Source organism: Protopterus annectens, chromosome 3.part1 (genome assembly GCF_019279795.1).
Source record: "Protopterus annectens isolate FY-2018-M chromosome 3.part1, PAN1.0, whole genome shotgun sequence".
Taxonomy (NCBI): Eukaryota; Metazoa; Chordata; order Ceratodontiformes; family Protopteridae; genus Protopterus; species Protopterus annectens.
Genome location: NC_056732.1, coordinates 1,101,795,315 through 1,101,817,236, shown reverse-complemented (window position 1 = coordinate 1,101,817,236; position 21,922 = coordinate 1,101,795,315).

The following is a 21,922-nucleotide window of genomic DNA, read 5'->3' as shown; positions in this document are numbered from 1 at the left end:
AGGAACCAATTCATATGGGGGTACATAATTTACAGCTATTGCCTTTGTTTTAGCTTTCTTAATTTTGTACCCCAGAAAGATTTGAAACTGTCTCAAAATGTTCCACAACACTGTAATGTATCTTTCTGGTTTTGTCATGTATAAAATTATATCATCTACAAATAGAGCCAGCTTTTATTGACTACCATACTAATTATATCCTTGAATTTCTGAATCCCTTAGTTTCTTAGCAATGGATCTAAATATAATGCAAATATCAAAGGGGAAAGAGGACACCACTGCCTGGTTCCTCTACTGAAGCAGAAATTATCAAAGAGGACCCCACCAACTTTAGTTTTCACCTCCCATCCCTCATATATCCTCCAAATCAACCTTGTATTTTTTTCAGAAAATCCATATGCTTCCATTGCCCTGCTCATAAAGTCCCAGTTTACTCTGCCAAATGCCTTTTCTGCATCAAGGTCTACCAACTACAATGTTATTTTCTTACATTCTTCTTCTTCCCTCTGGATCATCAATGTTCTGTTAATGTTGTCAAATGTTTGCCTCCCCTCCACAAATCCACATTGATCCATATCTATCACTTTAGTCATTACCTTTGCCATTCTTTAAGACATTATAAACATGAACACTTTATAATCATGGTTTAGTATTAACATGGGCCTGTATGAAGCTGGAGCTGAAGGATCCTTACCCTCTTTCTGTATTACAGCTACCACTGCTTTCTTCCAGGATGTTGATAATTCTCTTCTTAAAATACCGTTAAACAAAATCTTCCAGATCCTTATCAGTTTTTTCACTACTAGCATCCAAACTTCCACAGGAATATCATCTATTCCTGGGGACTTTCCTGTAAATTGCTCATACATCACACTTTTTATCTCATCTCCTCCTATCCTAACAGTTGTAATTGAGCCTCATCTACTTATAACCTTGGCATATTTAATTCTTCCATAAACATTTACATTTGTACCTTTTCTTGATTTCCACTATTCTCTGCTTTATACAGACTTTCATAGAATTTCCAAAAAACTTCTAATACCTCAACAGAATCTCTTGTTACCTTTCTTGTTACACTCCCTAACCTTAGCAACAGCTCTTTCTACTTTCTGTTTCCTGAGTCGTTGTGCTAAAAGTTTTTGTGCTCTAGTGTTATTATCAAAAAACAGTTGCTTATCAGCAATCTTTCTAAACTTGTGTATATTATCGAGGTAATCCCTTATTTTCTGTTTAACATTCTGCAGTTGATCCTCTTCTTGTTCTGTAAGATTCTCCCTATTCTGCAATACTTTAAAATTTTTTATTCCACTTCCTATCTATATTTTCAGAAGTAATTTATATCCTCTCCAATAGCTCCTGAATAATCTCCACTACCCATTCCTTAAATTCTTTTCTTTTCAAAAGATAGGCGGGAAAGCACCAGTGTCTCATTTTTATTTCATTACCCTATGTTTTTATTTTATTTATTATTGGTGCATGATCTGAAATAGTTATTGGGTACATATCAAGGGTTATTATTATTGGTGCATGATCTGAAATAGTTATTGGGTACATATCAAGGGTTTACTATCATTAGTGCGAACAGCAATCTGCCGGCACATATGCTGCCAAAAATCAGATTGTCATTCACAAAATGTGAACTGTACAGGATAGTTGAACACACTTATGTGAATGCAGTAGTGCATTCACATAAGTGTATTCAACAAACTGTATGGAGTTTGCGGTACTGTATGGAGATCGCCGTACAGTGAGGATTGGAATTTCATCCAAATCCCCACTGTGGTGCGTTCTCGGAGTTGGAATATATTATTAGCAGGGGGTGGGGTGGGGCGTTTGATGTACATCAGCTCCTATACAGATATCATGTGATGTTTTCGATGACAATGTCGACCCAAATGTGTTGATCATTTGGGTCGACATTGTGAAGCTGTTGGCATTCTGGGTTCGGTGCTTTCTTTCGATAGTGCAAACAGAATGTGTTTTGCCTTTCACACTAATGATAGTAAATCCATATCAAGACCTTCAATTAAATGCACATGTTCCCATGAAATGTAAATTCTGCCTAGTCTAAATCAATTTTTATACCTTGGAGAATAATATGTAAATTCGTTCAGAACTCCTATTACTGAATTCACATCTTCTGTGCCAAATATTTTTATAAATTTCTTCAAAAATCTACCCTCCTTTGTTATACTTTCCCTTCTGGGCTCCACAGACACATCTTTACTGCTGCAAATCAAATTCCAGTCCCCCCTATAAGTGATATTCCTTGCTGAAAACTAATTATTTCTCTGAGAATTTTCCTAAGCTCCATTATAGCAGTTTTAGGTGGAATATAAATACATGCCAGTGTAATCCTCCACCCTTGCCAGTAGCCCCTTAGCACCACCAATCTGACATTATTATATTTTTATCCTTATCTATCACTATTGGAGCTCCTCTTACAATTAATATAAGTACTCCTCTTTTCCTTTGTCCCAAGTATTCTACTGAATAACCATCATGAAAATCTTTCTTTATCAAATTTACATGTACAATTTTTTCTAAGTTTGTCTCCTGTAACAGAGCTATTTGCATTCTACATTTTAATATAGTTCACTGTTCTTTCTTTTTTGTGTTTATCTGTGAGACCATTGACATTTAACGACATCACAGAAACATCATTGTATTAAAAAGTTATTATACCCACCTTTTATGTATAACACCTTTTTTGTTAAATGTCTAGTTCCAGCTTTTTTGTTACATACATATACTGTTTGGCAGGTTGAACTTTTATATAGTTATTTCTTGTAATATCCATTTGAGTCTGTGTCACATTTTACAAAACGTTTTGTATTATCGAAAGCCCTCAAAAAATACTAACATACAAAACTATGTACATTATCAAATATTGAAGTTTTACCCTCCTAACAGGAACAAATGTCCCAAACTGACAACCATGCTCATAGACTTGAGTTAACCTAAATGAAAGATTATCCATGCCAAGATGCATGGTACAGCCTATGTTTCTACTAAGTGCTAACTGGTTTATAGCTCTCTCAACTGGAAAACCCCTAAGTGCTTTCAGAGAACATTATCTCCTAGCCAGTTTCTCTTTACTTTTCCCTCCACCAATCACTCTCCACCAGACTGCAACCAATTTCCCTTTATTAAATTTTCTCCATGTAGACATGAGAACCAGACAGTCAGTTTATCTTTATCAGATTGTTTCCATGAAGACATGAGGGTCAGATACAGAATTGCTAATAAGCATACATTCATTTGCTACAAAAAGCCCTCAAAATATTCAATATTCTTTTTCATTCACTTGCTTTCTCTTAAAATGTGTTACTAAATTAATCTAAGACCATTAATCCAACAATTCCCCCATGCAAGACTCAGAAAAAGCACATTAATTTTTCTATCATGCTGTGTTAGCCAGGCTTTTTTTTACATTGCAGTGCCTACATTTCTTAAAACAAACTAAACGTGAAGAAAGCGAGAAGGGAGAAAGAAAGGGAAAAAAGAACAGCAGCACTTATTAGCAATCTGCATTACACTTAAAAATAACTGAGAAAACTTTACTTTATAACTTGCAAAGAAAACTATACACCACAAAAATAGTACTATTAAGAAAAAATGTTTTCTTTACTTACAGTTAACTTTCTCACCTGTCTTCCCCTCCCCAAAGCATTTTTCCAAACATTAATGACATAAAGTAGGGCATATACTTTTGAGTCCCTCACAAGTCCACAAAGTCCAACAAATTCTGAAAAAGTCCAATATTTCCAGATTTTCTTGTTCTGTCATAGTTTTCAAATATAATTATTCCATTGTAATCCCACATAAAGTTACTGGTTTTATTATTGCTCATCTTCATCTCCCAAATCCTGTCTCTGCTTCATTTCCAACATACTCTTGATTCTTCTAGTCAACTCATTTGCTCCCTTCCTTCTCTCCAACCTTTTCCGTTGACATAGTTTGAAAGGTTTCACAAGTACAGTCTCTCTGTGGTCTCTAATACTAAAATAATAAGAAGCAGAATCTTCTGCTTTACAGCTCACTTTTTGTTGGACAAACTTTTTTATTTCCTCCATAGCATATATTTCAATAAAAATTATTTTGTTCCTCCAGGGAAGAATATTTTAAAGACAGTTGGATACAGCAGTTTGAATCTCAGACCTGCTTCTCAACATTCTCTGAATAGTGGAATGACTTTATTCCTCTTCTGCCTGGTGTACAATGAGCAATCATTCTCCACAAACACTTCGCTGTCTCCAACATTTAGTATTTTGTCCTTCTGCTTCAGTTTTGTCAGTTTCAACTCCTTTGCTGGTAGAACTGCATCTTTTCTATTAAAGGTCTAGGTTGCTTTCTCATAGCCAGGTTTGAAGCATACACATGATGTGCCCTTTCAACGCCTGCTGTGGGAATACTAGTCCAGTTGTTTATTTGTACTTTCATAAAATTAATGCAGTCTGTTCCTTTCAGCCTCACTGGTATAGCTGAAAATCTCAGGTTTTCCCTGGGTGCTCTGTCCTCTAATTCTATCATTTTTGAAAAATTTCTTCCTGAGCAGTTTCATATTCAGCCAGCATTTTCTTCATTTTAACCTCTGATTTTGCAGCTTTATCACCTCATCTGAATATCTCTTTAAATTTTCTTCCATTTTTTCCAGCCTTTTTTGTTTGTGTTGATATACTAGATCAGAGTTTTACTTATTTTAACCAGGTCTGTGTGCAGTCATCTTATATGGAAGTCATGCCTGGATGGTGCATTGCTTTTTGCTGAACAGCTACAGAACTTTGCCCAGTCAGTGTTTCTTCCTCACTTTTTGTAGCTGATTTTTTTTCAAGGTATTCTGTATTTCTTTTTTTCCTGGATTCCAGACACTATACTTACTAGCCATTTACTGAAATTTACCTATAAACACAAAAGTCTGCTGACCTTCTCTGTTGAGTTTCTGTTTTCACACTGGGAGAGTTAAGAGTTAAGCTGCTACTCAATGTGCAGCCATCTTGGAAGTCTAAGTGACCTTAGCATTTTTATCCTAGTAGTACAACAACCACTTCAGTGGAGCATGGACCATGACCAAAGTAAATGGGAAATGCAGCAGATAATGTCAAATGGGAATAAGTGATCACTTGCTGCCAAGGCAGCTGTTACATAACAAGCATCATGTGGGATATGATTCTGACTTAAAAACATAAAGATACTCCTTGTCTTAACATTCCAATGATCTCCTAAACACAACCCAGAGGTATCTATACAGACCACAAATTACTTAGAAAAGTCATGGGTTGAAAACATGGGGTATGAGCATAGCACTAATTTCAAAGCCATAATACTTTTTAACAGAATAAAACATCCCTCCAACTCTCTGATGAGTCTTGGCTCAGGCAAATTCACTTAAATAATGCATTAGATCAGCAAGGTTCTGAAAAGAATTGCAATAATGCACAGCCAGGCCTAAAAACACTTACTTTTTTGATAAATGCCTGAGGCCACTTTTGTATAACATTTAAGTTCTATATTTGGAGTTTTACAACTCCCTGTCCAATTAAGAAGCCAAGGTATGTGGCCGTAGCCATTCCTATTTTGCATTTAGAAAGAGTGTTAAGACTTCCCTCCTCTAATCTAACACAGTCAAAACCATGACTAGCTCATCATCTGGCACTATGTGCAGTTCCCCAAAATGGCACCCCCTCCACTCAAACTTAAATAGGAAAAAGATCTCTTCTTCACTCTTGTAACTGTAGTAAGCTACTTGCTACAAATGTAAGGAAGAACTTGCACCAGTTTCAATACACAATGAGCACCTCACCTGTAATCACAAATGCAGTTTCAGCATTCATTGATGATGGCATAATAACCATGTGGCTTTATAAACCAATGCTAGTGCTGCTCTCCTACACATCTGATCATGCCCTCTAACAGCTTCTGCCCAGGGCAGCCACCCCTTCACCCCACCCTAATTACAATTCTGAACACAGCCTGCACTCTGGGTCTTCACAATACAGCATATCATCATCCAGACATGCAGCAGTCATACCTCTTAATTTCTTAGCACAAGATTCCAGACAAAGCCAAAACTAATGGGGGGGGATAAAGGCTAGAAAAAAGGGGCAGATTTTAAATATTGTTGTTCATAGATTAGTACTAAACAGACTTAGAAAATTGCTAGAATACTAGCTTTTGCATTAGCATGCATTTTCTGAAGGATATGAGATCTGAAGCTGAAAAGTCTGTCAGAATACTGCAAATGTTATGTGGAACACTCCAAAAATATTTGGCAAAAAATATATTCTGCGAAAATCTGCACAGTTGAGATGTATGACAGCATCATAATGGGTATGGGTGTGTCAGTCCCATATCCCAAAAAGTATATGCACTTATCAACATACTCAGAAGCAAAATGGTCACATGCAGCAAAAAATATGATGGTGGTGTGGAGCTCATACAAGATACTGATGTTGTATACAGAAATAAAGCAGGTAAGGTACATGTGTGACCAGATGCTCAAAAGCAATGAGTGTACCTGAAAGATGTACTGATACAAAAAAAGCATAACTTTCATCTGTTGAATATAGCTGCACAGAAATCCTTTTTGTTCTGCAAAAATGAAAGTTGATATATACAACCACTATTAATATACAATGAAACTGAATGAGCAGATAAAATAAGAGTACCATGCTGAACACAGATGTCATCTTCAAAGTGCAGATACTGATTTTAGTCTTTAAGGTTACAGCTCCCAGATAAACATGGCAGATTTGCTCTGCCAAGGTCTAATTGGTGTACAGGCAGTCAATCAAAAAAGAAGGGGATACATAAGAGGAGCGGATCTGTAGTATTGTGTGTTGGGACATACTTTATACACTACACAAATTACAATATGATAAATTTTCATAAGTAAACAAATTCAGGGGAAATACATGTACACAGTCGTACTCTAATTTCAGTTTTCTTTTTCCATTCCATGCTAAAAAAACATCTGCTACAAATAAGGAACAAGTTAACGTCTGCTACAGGATAATCTATAATGGCTCTTTTACATGGAGTTTTACAATATTTGTATCTTTTCTTGTTAAGATATCTCATTGCAGTTTTTGTATCAATACATCGTGACAATTTGCACAGCTCCACTATACTTGATTTAAAGTATAGACATCTGTCGTCTCCAAAAATGGATAATATGCATATAACCAGAACTTAACTACAGTGACTTGAAATTCACTCAGAAATAAAAATATGACTCTATTTAGTGACATTTATGTTTTCTGTAGTAAGTCAACACAAAAATAAAAATAGTGACAAAGGCAAAGTGGCTGCATAACTACAAGATGGTGCTCTATGTCTTTATTTTCTATTTGTAATTACAATCTAAGAACAGTGTCAAGTACATTACCCAATTAAGTTCTGCAGCAAGATTTGTAATAAAAAGTCAAATAGTATATAGCAATGTTGGCCTTATATACACAGCAGTCTGTCAAATTGGATTATAGATTATATTTGATTTTTGAAAGAGATGGTTATATCATTTTATTTCAGAAAAGGAAATGCAGGACATATATAAACTACATCTCTACTGTCATATGACATATTAGAAGCAAAACAAAATACATTCCATATACATTTTTCTCAATATTGCAACATTTTCTATCACTAGAAAGATGTTACAACCAAAACTTTCTGTACTGGTCTTGGCAGTATGACTGAACAAATTTCCATTTTTTGAAATTCAACTCAGAACAAGCATGGGCATGTGCTCTGAATGACAAACTCAACCCTCATCAAAATTATCTGCATTATGATCTTTAAGACACAACAGCTAAAGCAAATCTTAAAAAATAATAGTTTCCATCATTTAATTGGATCAGCAAAAAGCAGACATCCATATTTTCCAGATGATTTTGTTTGTCTGCCTTTACAGCTATTAGCTCATCCAATCTGCTGGGCAAAGCTGACTATCCACTTTAATTAATGTTCCATAAGACAATCAGACAGATCAGATAGGACACTGCTCAAAGTAAAGACTCAAAATAACAGATCTGGTTCTTAGAAATATTGTCCCTATTATGCTCTACCATTGTTTGGTACTATTTACTGTTCAGGCCAAACCCGAATTGCTCTGTGGTCTAAATATTTTGTAAAAGCAAATCTACTACAGCTACCTGATGAATTTAAGACACCCCCAGGAGGACCCAGTAGCAAACACCAGTGTATTTACAGATAGTTTCTGTTCAGACCTTAATACATGCAGAAACACATTCATCCTCAACAAAAAAGGAATAAACCTATGTGGTGGAATCCTAGTATTACAAAAAATACAATTACTAAAGCAAAAGAAAACACACTGTCCCAAGAAAAACTGAATACCTCACACTTCAAAAGTAAACATGACAGGTTAAAAATAGAACTTAGGAACAAATTTTCTGTGAAGAACTATTTTCAACTATGTTAAAAACCTTAGGATCACCACTCAACAATGCACAAAACTTTATATACAATACTAATGCCTACTCAACCACAGAGGGAATAGCAAGCTATACTAGCATATGAATACCTGTTCACCAAAAACTTACCCCGACACATGCCTTTGTGTTTGCACCCACCCACCCTAAAGGTTATCTCAAATCAGGTTCTAAGAGCACCGTCCATTGCCAAAAATACTAGTTCTGCAGGTCACCACAAATGTATGGCTGCTTTCTTTTCAGCAGGAAGCATAATCTCATAATCCCACTACTAAATCTGTTCAACCTCAGTCTTGAAACTGGCTTTGTGGCAAAGGTATAGATAAGAGTTTGTCATCATCTCACACTATGTGGGTGGATCCACAATTGACCTTGGCACCTACAATGAAATAAGCTTTACCAACCTTATTTGTAAACTAATGGAGTGCATTGTTGTGAAACTATGTAATACTGACAGTTTACAATCTCTGGACCCAAACTAGTTTGGGTTTGTAAAAGAAAAACCTACCCAGTAGTAGACTTCTTTGGAAGACAATCACTGAGGCATTAGATGGGGACAAGTTTGTACATGCTACTTGAACTGCCAAGGCCTTCAATACCATTCTAAATTTTGGCATTATTGACAAGCTAAATGAAAACCTTTTTGTAACCTGCTTGACAGTGAACTAGCCAACAGCCAGAATCCAATCAATCAGAATTGGGGAGCACTTCTCAGAAAGGCTTGCACTAGTGAGGTCCCCCAGGGATTGGTGCTAGAGCCACTTCTGTTTGTTTTTTATTTCTGAGATTAAAGCTGATGTTAAGGATATATCACTGACCAGGCTTGAATATGAATGCAAACTTGGGTCCATCATCAACACCCCAGAGGACTCACAGATCTTCCAAAAGGACTTAACCCGTACAAAGCTATGATGCCAAGACCACAGCCTAAAACTAAATGTTAAAAAGTGTAATACTGTCACATTTGGGAAGCACAAATTTCCATGCATATAACACACAACCCCCCTCAAACCTGATCAGGGCATAAGGGACCTTGGCAGTTTTGTAGACAGTGAATTCTTTCTTGTCCGCCTTATTTCTAGTATTTGTTTCTAAGACTGGGCATTTTTACTTACAACACAAGTGATTTTCTTTCTTTTTTTAAAGAAACTTTTTTTATCAAATTATCAATTATGACATAGAAAAACTTACATTTATATAAAAGTAATAAAACCATATTAACAAGTTCACATTTACAAACTTTATACATCACAGATATTGTTCTATTTTAATCAATCCAACATTACATAAATTGTTCAACTCCTGCCTTTTCTTAAACCTCACTCCTCCTCTAAAACATTTTTTCTGCATGCATTGTTCCCACAATTTCCATTATTGCCATGTAACTTACTCTTATCTTTTCCTAAATATCCTATTTCCAGTTCTTTTATCTCTGTTGCAATGTTCACTACTTCAACTATGGTTGGTTTATACTTGATTTCCATTTTCTAGTACTTGCTTTTTTGACAGCCACCAGAATTAAATGCAACAATGCTTTACTATGTCTAGGCAATCCAGATCCTGTATTGCAGCTCAAAAAATCCTTTCTTTAGCTACACTCATTTGCTCTCCTAGCATTCCTGACAGAGTACTCTGTAAGGGAATTTTTAAAGTCTGCCAAGTCATTACACACAAAAACATATGCTTTCCGGTGCCTCTTTCTTAGCCATTACACCTCCAGCATTTGCCATTTACCTGACAAAAAATTCTTTGAGGTCTGCTTGAGGTATAAAAGTACCTATGCAAACACTTCTAGGCAAAAATCTTAAATCTTCCAGATTTTGTTGCATGTTTGGGAGCCATATATATGTCCTTCTATTATTTCTTTATGAACTGATTATCTAATATCTCTTCCCAATCTTTTCTGACCTCTTATGATTGATTCCTATGGTTATCGTACAATATTTTATATGCCCTACAAATCATTCATTTTTTAACAACAGCTTCTATTCTTGATATACCTAAAAATTCAACCAGTGCTGCTCTTTCATTTATGATTCCCATATCTCCTTATCTTTACCTATACTTGGATAACAATCCCTTATAGAGAAGCCAGTCTCTGGCCTACAGTACAAATGTCTTATTGGCCTCTTCCCATTCTTCTGTTCCCTTTCTAATTATGTGTTCCAAATACCTTGGTTCCTTTGCCAGCTTCCTCCAGTAAATTCCAGCCCCATTTTGCCTATTCTCTGTATCCCTAATTGCAGACATCCCAAATGGCAGAATCTCCTTTCTCCGCTCCAGTGTTAGCTTAGTATACTTTCTGCCACTTTATGAATATAACATTCGGGGTATGACTGTTATTCTCCATAAGGATCTGCATCCAAAATCCAAACCTTTCCTTATTTCTTGAATTGCCCCCCCGCCACTTCATCATCCCTTTCCACTTTGAATTGTAACTTTCTGTTTGTGTTATGTATAAAAGCCTTAACTGTGTAGCTGCAAAATATCTCTTTGAGGCAAGTGATCCTAAGCCATCTTGTTCTAGTGGAAGGATCAACTCATCCTACATGACTCTTGCTCTCTTCCCCTCCCAGATAAAATCTTTCAGCTCTTTATTAATTGTTATCCACAAACTTCTCCTCTGATTAATAAAAATATTCCTGATCTGTGTATAAATCTAAAGGGACTAAAAACATATTTACTGCTTGTATCTTGCTATCAATATCCTTAGGCAAGAGCTTCAGGTTTCCAAATGGTTGAATTATCTTTTGCTTATTGTCTTCCCACATATCCTTAGCAGCAGTAACAGAATCCTTTTTAACCCATACTCCTAAATATTTAATTTTATCATGTCCCCGTAAATATTGGTATTGCTAAACCAATTCATATGTGGATACATAGTTTACAGCTATAGCCGTGGTTTTACCTTCATTAATTTTATATCCCCAAAAAACAGAACTGTCTTGAAATGTTCCACATCACTAAGATGTCCTTTTCTGGTTCAATTAGAACAAAGTGATATTATCAACAATTAAAGCCAACTTTTATTGAATACAATTCTGATTATATCCTTGAATTCCTGAGTCCCTTATTTTCTTTACATATGGTCCTAACTATAATGCAAATAATAAAGGGGAAAGAGGACACCCCTGCCTGGTTCATCTGTTCATACACAGCTTATCAGAGAAGAACCCTCACACTTTGATATTTGCTTCCAATCCCTCATTTATCCTCCTAATTAACCTTATTATTGCATCAGGAAATGCAAATGCTTCCATTGCCTACTAATAAATCCCACCCTACTCTGTTGAATGCTTTTACTGCATCAAGAAACACCACCAACAGCAGTATTTTTTTACATTCTGCTTCTCTCTGGATCATCATTGCTCTATTAATATTGTCAGATCCTTAGACTTCCAAGATGGCTGCACACTGAGTAACAGTTTTATTTTAGCTGTCCCAGTGTGACGACAGAAACTCAGAAGAGACAGCCAGTAAACTCACATTTTTGGGTAAATTTCAGCAACTGGTTAGAAAGTGCATTGTCTGGATGCCAGCAAAAGAGAAATTCAGGGAAAAGGAAAGAAAATCAATCACAAAAGGTGAGGGGAAAAACACTGACTGGGAAGAATTCTACAGCTGTTCAGCAAAAAGCAGTGCAAGCTCCAGCTTTGGTGCAAGATATAGCTTCCAGTAACCTAGAGGACAAAAAATAGTAAAATTGACTCAGAGCTGATTAGAATAAATTAAACATTGGTGGAGTATATCAACTCAAATAACAAATGGCTGTAAAAAAATGGAAGAAGTATTAAACAGATATTCAGATGCGGTGACAAAACTGCAAAAATAAGAGTTCAAAATGAAGAAAAGACTGGCTGAATATAAGACTGCTCAAGAAGAGATGTTTAAAAAAATAATAGAATTAGAGGATGGAGCACATAGGGAAAACCTAAGATTTTCTGCTATACCAGAGAAGCTGAAACAGACCATATTAATTTTATGAAAGCACAAATAAGCAACTGGGCTGGTATTCCATATCAAGACTTGTTAATTGAAAGGACGAATCATGTGTTTGCTCCAAACCTGCCATGAGAAAGCAAACTAGACCTTTAATAGTAAAGCTGCAATCCTACCAGCAGAAGAAGTTGATTCTGACAAAACTATGGCAGAAGGACAAAGCACTAAAAGAGGAGACAGTGGAGTATTTGTGGAAAATGATTACTCACTGTACACCAGGCAGAACAGGAGTAAATTTATTCTGCTAATCAGGGAATGTCAAGAAGCAGGCATGAGATTCAAACTGCTGTACCCAGCTATCTTCAGAATATTCTTCCTTGGAGGGATAAAATCATTTTTGATGCATAACATGCTAAGGATGAAATACAAAAGTTTGTCCAACAAAAAGTGAGCTATGAAAGAGAAGGAAATATGCTTCTTGTTCTTCTGATAATAAAGATCGATCACAGAGAGAATGTACCAATGAAGCCTTGTCCAATATTTCAATGGAAAATGCTTGAGTGACTGAAAAAAGCACAAGGGCTGACCAGAAAAACTGAGAATACATTGGAAATGAAGCAGAGACAGAGATAAACAGGCCCTGCAATTCATTAATGCCTACACTGTGTATGCTAAATGTACACTGTTCTGAGTAAACAGACAACACAAGCATAAATCACACCTTCTTTATCCTAATTTCAGTTTTCCTACAGATTTTCTTACAGCTTCAAATTTTGAGGAGTATTCATAAAGATTATAAAAAACTCTATACTACATGTACACATAGTATAACCTTTCTGAGTGACTAGAAAGCACAAAAAATGTGGTAGGGATGTTCTTGAATACACACAGTGTACACTTGTATACTTAGTGTACATTTAGTGTTGGTGTTATTGAATCTGGCCCAGGAATAAAACTAGCAACTGAGAAACTGACAAATAAATGTGGGATTACAAAGAATTTATTATATTTGTGAAACACAACAGAAAAAGAAAACCTGGAAATATAGGACTTTTTTGACTTTGTTAAACTTGTAGGGGACTCTAAAGCATATGCCCTACTTCATGTCATTAATGTTTGGAAGAACACTTAGGAGATGGGAAGAGGAGGGAGAGAGCTAGCTATTTTGCTCTTAACAGTAGTATTTTTGTAATGCACGATATAATCTGCATGCTATAAAGTTTTCTCAGTTATTTTCAAATGCAATGGGGATACTAAACTAAACAGTTGCAACTGTTTTTTTTTTCTGTTCTCTTTCTCCTTGTTAAGTTTTAAGAAATGCAGGCATTGCAACATAGAAAATGAAGAAAATTCTGGTCAAAAGAGCATGATACAAGAAAAAATGATGTACTTTTTCTCATTCTTGTATAGGGGAATAACTGGATTAAGGCTCTTGGTTTGATCCAGTAACAAGTTTTAAAAGAAAGCAAATAAAAAAGAACATTGAATATAATAAAGCCTTCTTCTAGCAAATAAATAAATGTGTATAAAAGCATCTCTGTATCTGGTTCTCATGTCTGTATGGATACAATCTGATAAAGAACAATAAAAACAGAATACTTATTTCTTTCAATGGCTAGAAGATAATGTTTTCTGAAAGCATTCAAGTGTTGTCTCAGTCTGGGAGAGCAATAAAGATAAGACAAAACCAGACAGCACTTAGGAGAAGCCCAGACTGTACCATGATTCTTAGTATGGATAACCTTCCTTTTAGGTTAACCCTAGTCTGTGAGTGTGGATATCAGTTTGGGACAATTGTTCCTATTAGAAGGGTAAAATATCAATATTTGAAAATATGCATAGTTTTGTGTGTTAGTATTAAGTTAATAGGTTTTAGTTGTGTATTGGGGTGTATTCATGTTTTTGTTTGAGGGCTTTCAATAAAACAAAAAAAGTTTTGTAAGATGTGAAATAGGCTCAAGTGGATATGAGAAAAACAACTGTATAAAAGATCAGCTTGCCAAACATTAGTGTATACATGTGAGACAAAAGCTGGAACTAACTACATAAGGAAAAAAACCATAAAAGGTTGGAATTATATATTTTTAACATAATGACACTTTCTATATTATTTTTAAACTGTAATGGTCTCACAGATATATACAAAAAAAGAATAGTGAACTATATTAAAAAATGTAGTGTGCTACAGGAGACATGTTTGGAAAAAACTGAATATGTGAATTTGATAAAGAAAGGTTTTGGGATGGTTATTCAGCGAAATACATGGGACAAAGGAAAATAGGAGTGCTTATATTAATTGCAAGAAGAGCTCCAATAGTGATAGAAGAGTATAAAAAAGATAATAATGGCAGATTTGTAGTACTAAGGGGCTACTGGCAAGGAAGAAGTATTACAGTGGCATGTATTTATATTCCACCTAAAACTGCTATAATGGAGTTTAAGATTATTCTGAGAGAAAGAATCAGCTTTCAGTAGGGAATTTTATTTATAGTCAGGGTCTGGAATTTGATTTGCAGCAGTGAAGATGTGTCTGGGGGTCCAGAAGGAAAAAATAACAAAGGATAACTTTTTGAAGAAATTTAGAAAATATTTGGCATGGAAGATGTAAATTCAATAGTAGGAGTTTGGAGTGAATTTTCATATTATTCCCCAAGTTACAAAAACTGGGCTAGGCTAGACAGAACTTACGTTTCACAAGAACATGTGCATCATTTAATTGAGAGTTTTGATACACATCCAATAACTATTTCAGATCACACGCCAATAATAACTAAAATAAAAATACGAGGAAATGAAATAAAATGACACACTAGAGCTTTCCCACTTATCTGTTCAAAAGAGAGGAAATTAAGGAAATGGTAATAGAAATTATTCAGAAATTATTAGAGAAGATAGCAATTTCTTCTGAAAATATAGCTAGGGAGTGGGATAAAACTAAAATGGAGTTTAAAAACAGGGTGGAAATAAAATAAAGAGAGATATGGTTAAGAGATAACAAGAATTATTTAGAGGGACTGACAAATGTTAAAGTATTGCAGAATAGGGGGAATCTCACAGAACAAGGAGATGAGCAATTTCAGAATGCTAAACAGAAAATAAGGGATTACCTTGATAATATGCATGAGTTTTGACCAATTGCTGTTAAGCAACTGTTTTTTGATAATAACTCCAGAGCACAAAATCTTTTAGCACAACAACTCAGGCAACAGAAAGTAGAAAGGATTGTCATCAAGCTAAGGGTGCATATAACAAGAAAGACAGCAAGAAATCCTGTAGAGGGAATAGAATGTTTTCGGAAATTTTATGAAAGTCTGTATAAAGCAGAGAGATTTGGAAATCAAGAAAAGGTACAAATGGAAATGTTTACGGAAGAATTAAATATGCCAAATTTAGAGGTAGATGAAGCTCAATCACTAACAGTGAGGATAGGAGAATATGAGATAAAAATAACGATGTATAACCAATCCACAGGAAAGTACCCAAGAATAGATAGTATTCCTGTGGATGTTTGGAAGCTAGTAGGGAAAAACTGATAAAGTTCTGGAAGGTTTTGTTTAACAGTATTTTAATAGGAGAAGAAGCACCAACATCCTGGAAGAAGCAGTGGTGGTTGTAATACGAAAGAGGGTAAAGACCCATCAGAACCAGCTTCATACATGCTCATTTCAATCCTAAACCATGATTATAATGTGTTTATGGTTATAATGGTTAAAAGAATGGCAAAAGTGATGCCAAAATTGATAACTATGGATCAATGTGGTTTTGTGTAGGGGAGGCAAACATTTGACAACATTAACAGAACAATAATGATCCATTAGGAAGCAAAATGTAAGGAAATACCACTGTTGTTGGTGGGTCTTGATGCAGAGAAAGCATTTGACAAAGTAAGTGGAGAGTGTATGAGCAGGGCATTTGCATTCCCTGATAAAAGTATAAGATTCATTAACAGGATATATTAGGAATCAGAGGTGAAAAGTAAAGTGGGTGGATTCCTCCCTGATAATTTCTGTTTGAGCAGAGGAACCAGGCAGGGGTGTCCTCTTTCCCCTCCTTTGTTATTTGCATTGTATTTAGAACCATTGGCAAATAAAACAAGGGACTCAGAAGTTTAAGGATATAATTAGTATGGCAGTCAAGAAATGCTGGCTCTATTTATAGATGATATTGTTTTATATCTGATAAAACCAGAAGAGGATTTTCCATGTTGTGGAACATTTTGAGGCAGTTTCAATTTCAGTTTTCAAAATTAATGAAGCTAAAACAACGGCAATAGTTGTAAATTATGCACCCACTCACAAGTTGGTTCTGCAATATTTATATTTATGGGGACATGATAAAATGAAGTACTTAGGGGAGTGGATTAAAAAGATTCTGGTATGGTAGCTAAGGATATGTGGTAAGAGACTACACAAAATAATACAAAAACTGAGAAACTGGAAGCTCTGTTATATGGCTGTGGATAGCAAGATACAAGCAGTTAAAATGGTTTTAGCCCCTATAGTTTTATACACAGGGCAGGCATGTTTTATCAACTAGAGGAGAAGTTGTGGATAGCAAGTAACAAAGAGCTTAAGGATTTTATCTGGGAGGGGAATACAGCAAGAGTCAAGAGGGATAAGATGATTCTTCAAACAGAACAAGGTGGTTTGGGATTACCCAATTTGAAGGGGTATTACAGTGTTACACAATTAAGGCTCTTAAACATAACACAAGCAAAAACCTATAATTCAAAGTGGAAAGGGATAATGATGAAATGTAGTAAACTCAAAAAACAAGTAGAGACTGGGATTTTGGATGCAGATCCTTATGGAGAATAACAATAACCATACAAAATATATTCATAAAGTAGAAGAAAGTATTCTAACAATTGAGCCAAAATGGGAATGGAGAAAGGAGATTCTGCCAACAGGGATGCGTGCAATTAGGGATACAGAGAATAGACAAGAGGGGTCTGAATTTATTAGAGAAAAATAGCAAAAGAACCAAGGTACTGGGAACAAACAATTATACAGAGAAAGATAATAGAATGGGAAGAGGCCAAAACCTTAAGTGAACTGCAAGCTAAAGGTTGTCTTCCCTATCAAGAATTGATATCAGAGTATAGGCAAAGAGAAAGAATTAGGGGGGTCCTAAGTAAAAGACAGCACTGGTAGAGGTTTTAGCAGAATCTAGAACAGAAGCCGCTGTTAAAAAATAAATAATTAGAACAACATACAACATACTGCATGATAACTACAAGAATCAATCAGAAGAGGTTAGAAAGGATTAGAAAGAGAGATTGGATAAGCAATTCACAAAGAAACAATGGGTAGATATATGTATGCCTCTCAAATATGCAACAAAGTCTAGAAGATTTAGGATATTTCCTTGGAAGTGTTTACATAGATATTTCTATACCCCAAGTAGACACCAAAGAATTTTTCCTCAGGTAGACAGCAAATGTTGGAGGTGTGATTGGGAAGAAAGAGGTACTTATGAACATATTTTCAGGGAGTACAATGAGTTGGCAGACTTTGAAAATTCCCTGTAGATTACACTGTCAGAGAAATGTGGTGAGCTAATTGGTATAACTAAGGAAATTCATTTTTTGAACTATGATACAGAATTGGAATTGCCCATAGAAAGGTCTTGCTGAGTCAAGTTATGGTGGCTGACAAAAAAGCAATTACTAGAAAATGGAAATCAAAGTCTAAACCAACTGTACTAGAAGCAATGAATGTAGTAACAGAGATAAAGCAACTGGAATTGGGATATTTAGAAAAGGGTCAGAGCAAATTACACAGAAAAAAATGTGAATTGTGGGAACAATACATGCAGAGGAAGAATGAGGTTTAAAAGAAGCCAGGATGTGAATGAGCTTTGTAACGTCTGACTGATGAGTGGATAGATTATAAATAATGTATGATACAACTACAATTATGTCAATATGGTTTGCGATGTATAATGTTTGCAACTAATATTATGTCAATTTGCTTTGTTTTCATTTATATACAAGTATGATTATTAAATTATCATGTATGACATAGCAAAGATGTTTCTTGTTAAAAGAAAATATTGACAAATGTTTTCCTCCCCTCCATACAACCACATTGATCCATATCTATCAATTTTGGCAACATCTTTGCTATTCTTTTAGTCATTACAAACATAAATATTTTATAATCATGGCTCAAATTTGAAATGGGCCTATATGAAGCTGGATCTGATGGGTCTTTACTGTCTTTAGGTATTACAGCCACCACAGCTTTTTTTCCAGAATGTTGGTGCCTCCCCTTCTTTTAAAATACTATTAAAAAAACTTTCAGATTTTTATCTTTTTCTTCCTTCCTAGGTTCCAAGCTTCTAAAGGAATACCATCTATTTTTTGAAAATTTACTGTATCTCCTCATATCATAACTGTTAATAGTTGAGCCTACTCTACCTCTAACCTTAACATATTTAAGTCTTCCAAAAATATTTCCATTTGTGTTTTTCTTGATTTCCCCACTTCTCTGGTTAATATACCTTTTTATAAAATTTCCAAAATATCTCTAATACTGCTACAGGATCTGTGGTTATTTCTCTTGCTACAGGTTCCCCAAGTTTGACAGCAACCCTTTCTATTTTATTCCCTGACTCCATAGAATCTCTCCCTCTTAAATTTCTGCTAGCTCTACACAAACACTCACCATGCAAACTCAATAGGCCTAAACCTACCTCCTTTAATCCCCTACCCTTATCTGGAGACATTCACCCAAACCCTGGTCCCAGCCTTTGCACAAACTACTCCATCCCTTCTCCTCCTTCTTCTGCCCCTTCACAGAAGACTCCCTCCCCCTTCCCTTCTCCACCCACTTCCCCTCTCAGCACCCTCAAACTCTTCACTATCAACGCCCAAAGCCTTAGCAACAAATCTCACCTTGTCCAAGCTTGGATTACCCACAACCAACCCGACATCATAGCAATCTCCGAAACCTGGCTAAAACCCCATATCACCGACTCTGAAATTTTACCTCCTGGTTACCACATCCTCAGGAGTGACCGATTAAATAAAAAAGGTGGAGGCTCTGCTCTAATCTACTCCAATCTTCTCTCCCTAATTCCTTTTCAGATCCATACCCCTCAATTAAAAAATGCAGAAATAACAACAAGTCTTCTCCGATTGAATAAACATAAAAATATCTGCATTATTTCCCTATACATCTCCCCAGGCAACAATATCTCCACCCTTGAAGATATTCTTCACTGGGCCTCAACTGAAATAAAATACGAAACCTATATTCTAGGAGATGTCAACGTTGACTGGAATAAAATCAATACACCATCCCCCTCACTATCCATTAACCTTTATAACTTCACCCAAGTAATCCACTCAACAACTCACCCTAACAAAAAACACCCTCCAGGATCTATCTTAGATTGGATACTAGTCACTCTCCCAAACAAAATCTCTCTCTCTGGCACCATCCCTGACACATTCAGTGACCATCTCCCTGCCTTCATCCAACGATCGTCAAGCTCCATCCAACATCAACACGTGTATATCCAAACTCGTAACCTAAGCAAGTTCAATCCCTCTATTTTCTCTAACATCTTTAAACAAATTAACTGGCACATCCTAAACACTCTCCCTCTTGACAGCGCTGTAGAGCATTTCAACTCTATCTTCCTTAATACTCTTAACTCCCTAGCCCCTCTATGAAAAAAACGAATCAAAGCCAATACTGCTCCCTGGCTCACCAAAGAAACTAAACAAATTATGCATCACAGAGACAAATCCTGGAAGCTTTACCAGAAAAGTAAACAGTCCTCTGCCTTGCTCCAATATACCCAACTTCAACCAAGTAAAAAAACTTATTACCAAAGACAAGAAAAATTACTATAATAAACTTCAGTCCAACAACAACAAGAACCCTAAACAATTCTGGAATTCTGTCAACTCCCTTCTCCATCCTGGATCTAGAAATAACCCGTGCCCTGATCCTAGCTTAACTGACAGTGAACTAAGCTCCCATTTCAACACCTTCTTTATTGAATCCATAGCTAACCTAACTAAAACATTCCCAAATAATAACCCACCCAACTCCCTTCACACGACACCCAACTACCTAAATAACAATCCCCTTAAATTCCACCTCAAACCTGTACCCACCAATCTTATAAAAAAACTTCTATCCAAACTATGGCCATGCGCTAATGCCCCAGACAACATACCCTCCTCCTTCCTCAAATGTGCAGCCGAAGGAATTGCTCTCCCAATCAGCATTCTGATTAACAGATCCTTAACTGAATCATATGTGCCCAAACTCTGGCGTTCAGCCTACATTCTTCCTCTCCACAAAGGAGGCAAAAACACCTCTATTTCTAACTTCTGCCCCATTGCCCTACTCTCACCAATTTCTAAAATTCTAGAAAAATGTGTCCACCACCAGCTTTGGCCTTACCTAATTCAGAATCAACTTCTAACACCCACCCAGCATGGCTTCCGCCCCGGCCATAGTACCATAACCGCCCTACTATCTTTCCTAGACACTATCAATCAAGCCTGGGACTCTGGACTCATCATATCCACTATACTATTAGATATTTCTAAAGCCTTCAACACCATCTCCCATACTCACCTTCTCCATCATCTCACCAACCTTAATCTCTCCCCTAATACTCTTTCCTGGTTCTCCAGCTACCTATCCAACAGGTCTCAAGCTGTCAAATGGAAGAACTCCTCCTCTTCCTTCTTGCCTACACCTACCGGCGTTCCTCAAGGGTCCATCCTCGGACCCATGCTCTTCAACATCTTTATAAATGACCTTCACACCATCATCCCTGACACTACAGTCATCCAATACGCTGATGACTCTACCTTGGTTTGTGCCGCCCCCAACATTTCTGAACTACTGACCAAAACCCAAATAGCTTTTTCCACTATTGAGAAATGGATGCACCAAAATCACCTTTCCCTCAACTCCAGTAAATCTAAAATTCTAATATTCCTCCCCTCCAAGGTTTCCTCCTTTGACAAAAACACTTTCAATGTCATTAGCCAATCCTCCACTACTATAGAAATAGTCTCCTCTGCAAAACTCCTTGGCATTACCATAGACGAACACCTCAAATTCGATCTTCACATACAACAAAACATAAAGAAAACTCCCCAAAAACTAGGTATGCTATATAGAAACAATCAATTTCTCTCCAACCCCTCTAGGCTTACCCTGGCAATCTCCTACCTCCTACCTTCTCTTCTATATGGTGCCCCACTATTAACCAATCTGTCCGCTTCCAACACCTCTAAACTTGAAGCTTGTTATAATAAAATATCCAAATTTGCCACTAAATCCAAAACTTCAACTCACCACTGCCTCTGCCTTCAATCTCTGAATTGGTTAGAACTACCTAACCACCTAGACTATCTACAACTAACCAATGCTCACAAATTAATATTCTCCCCTGATAAATGCCCAGCCTTAAAAAACATTCTTCCCCCTTACACCCCAAATAGATCTCTGAGGTCTGAACACCAAAACCTAATTGCCATTCACAAACCAAAACGT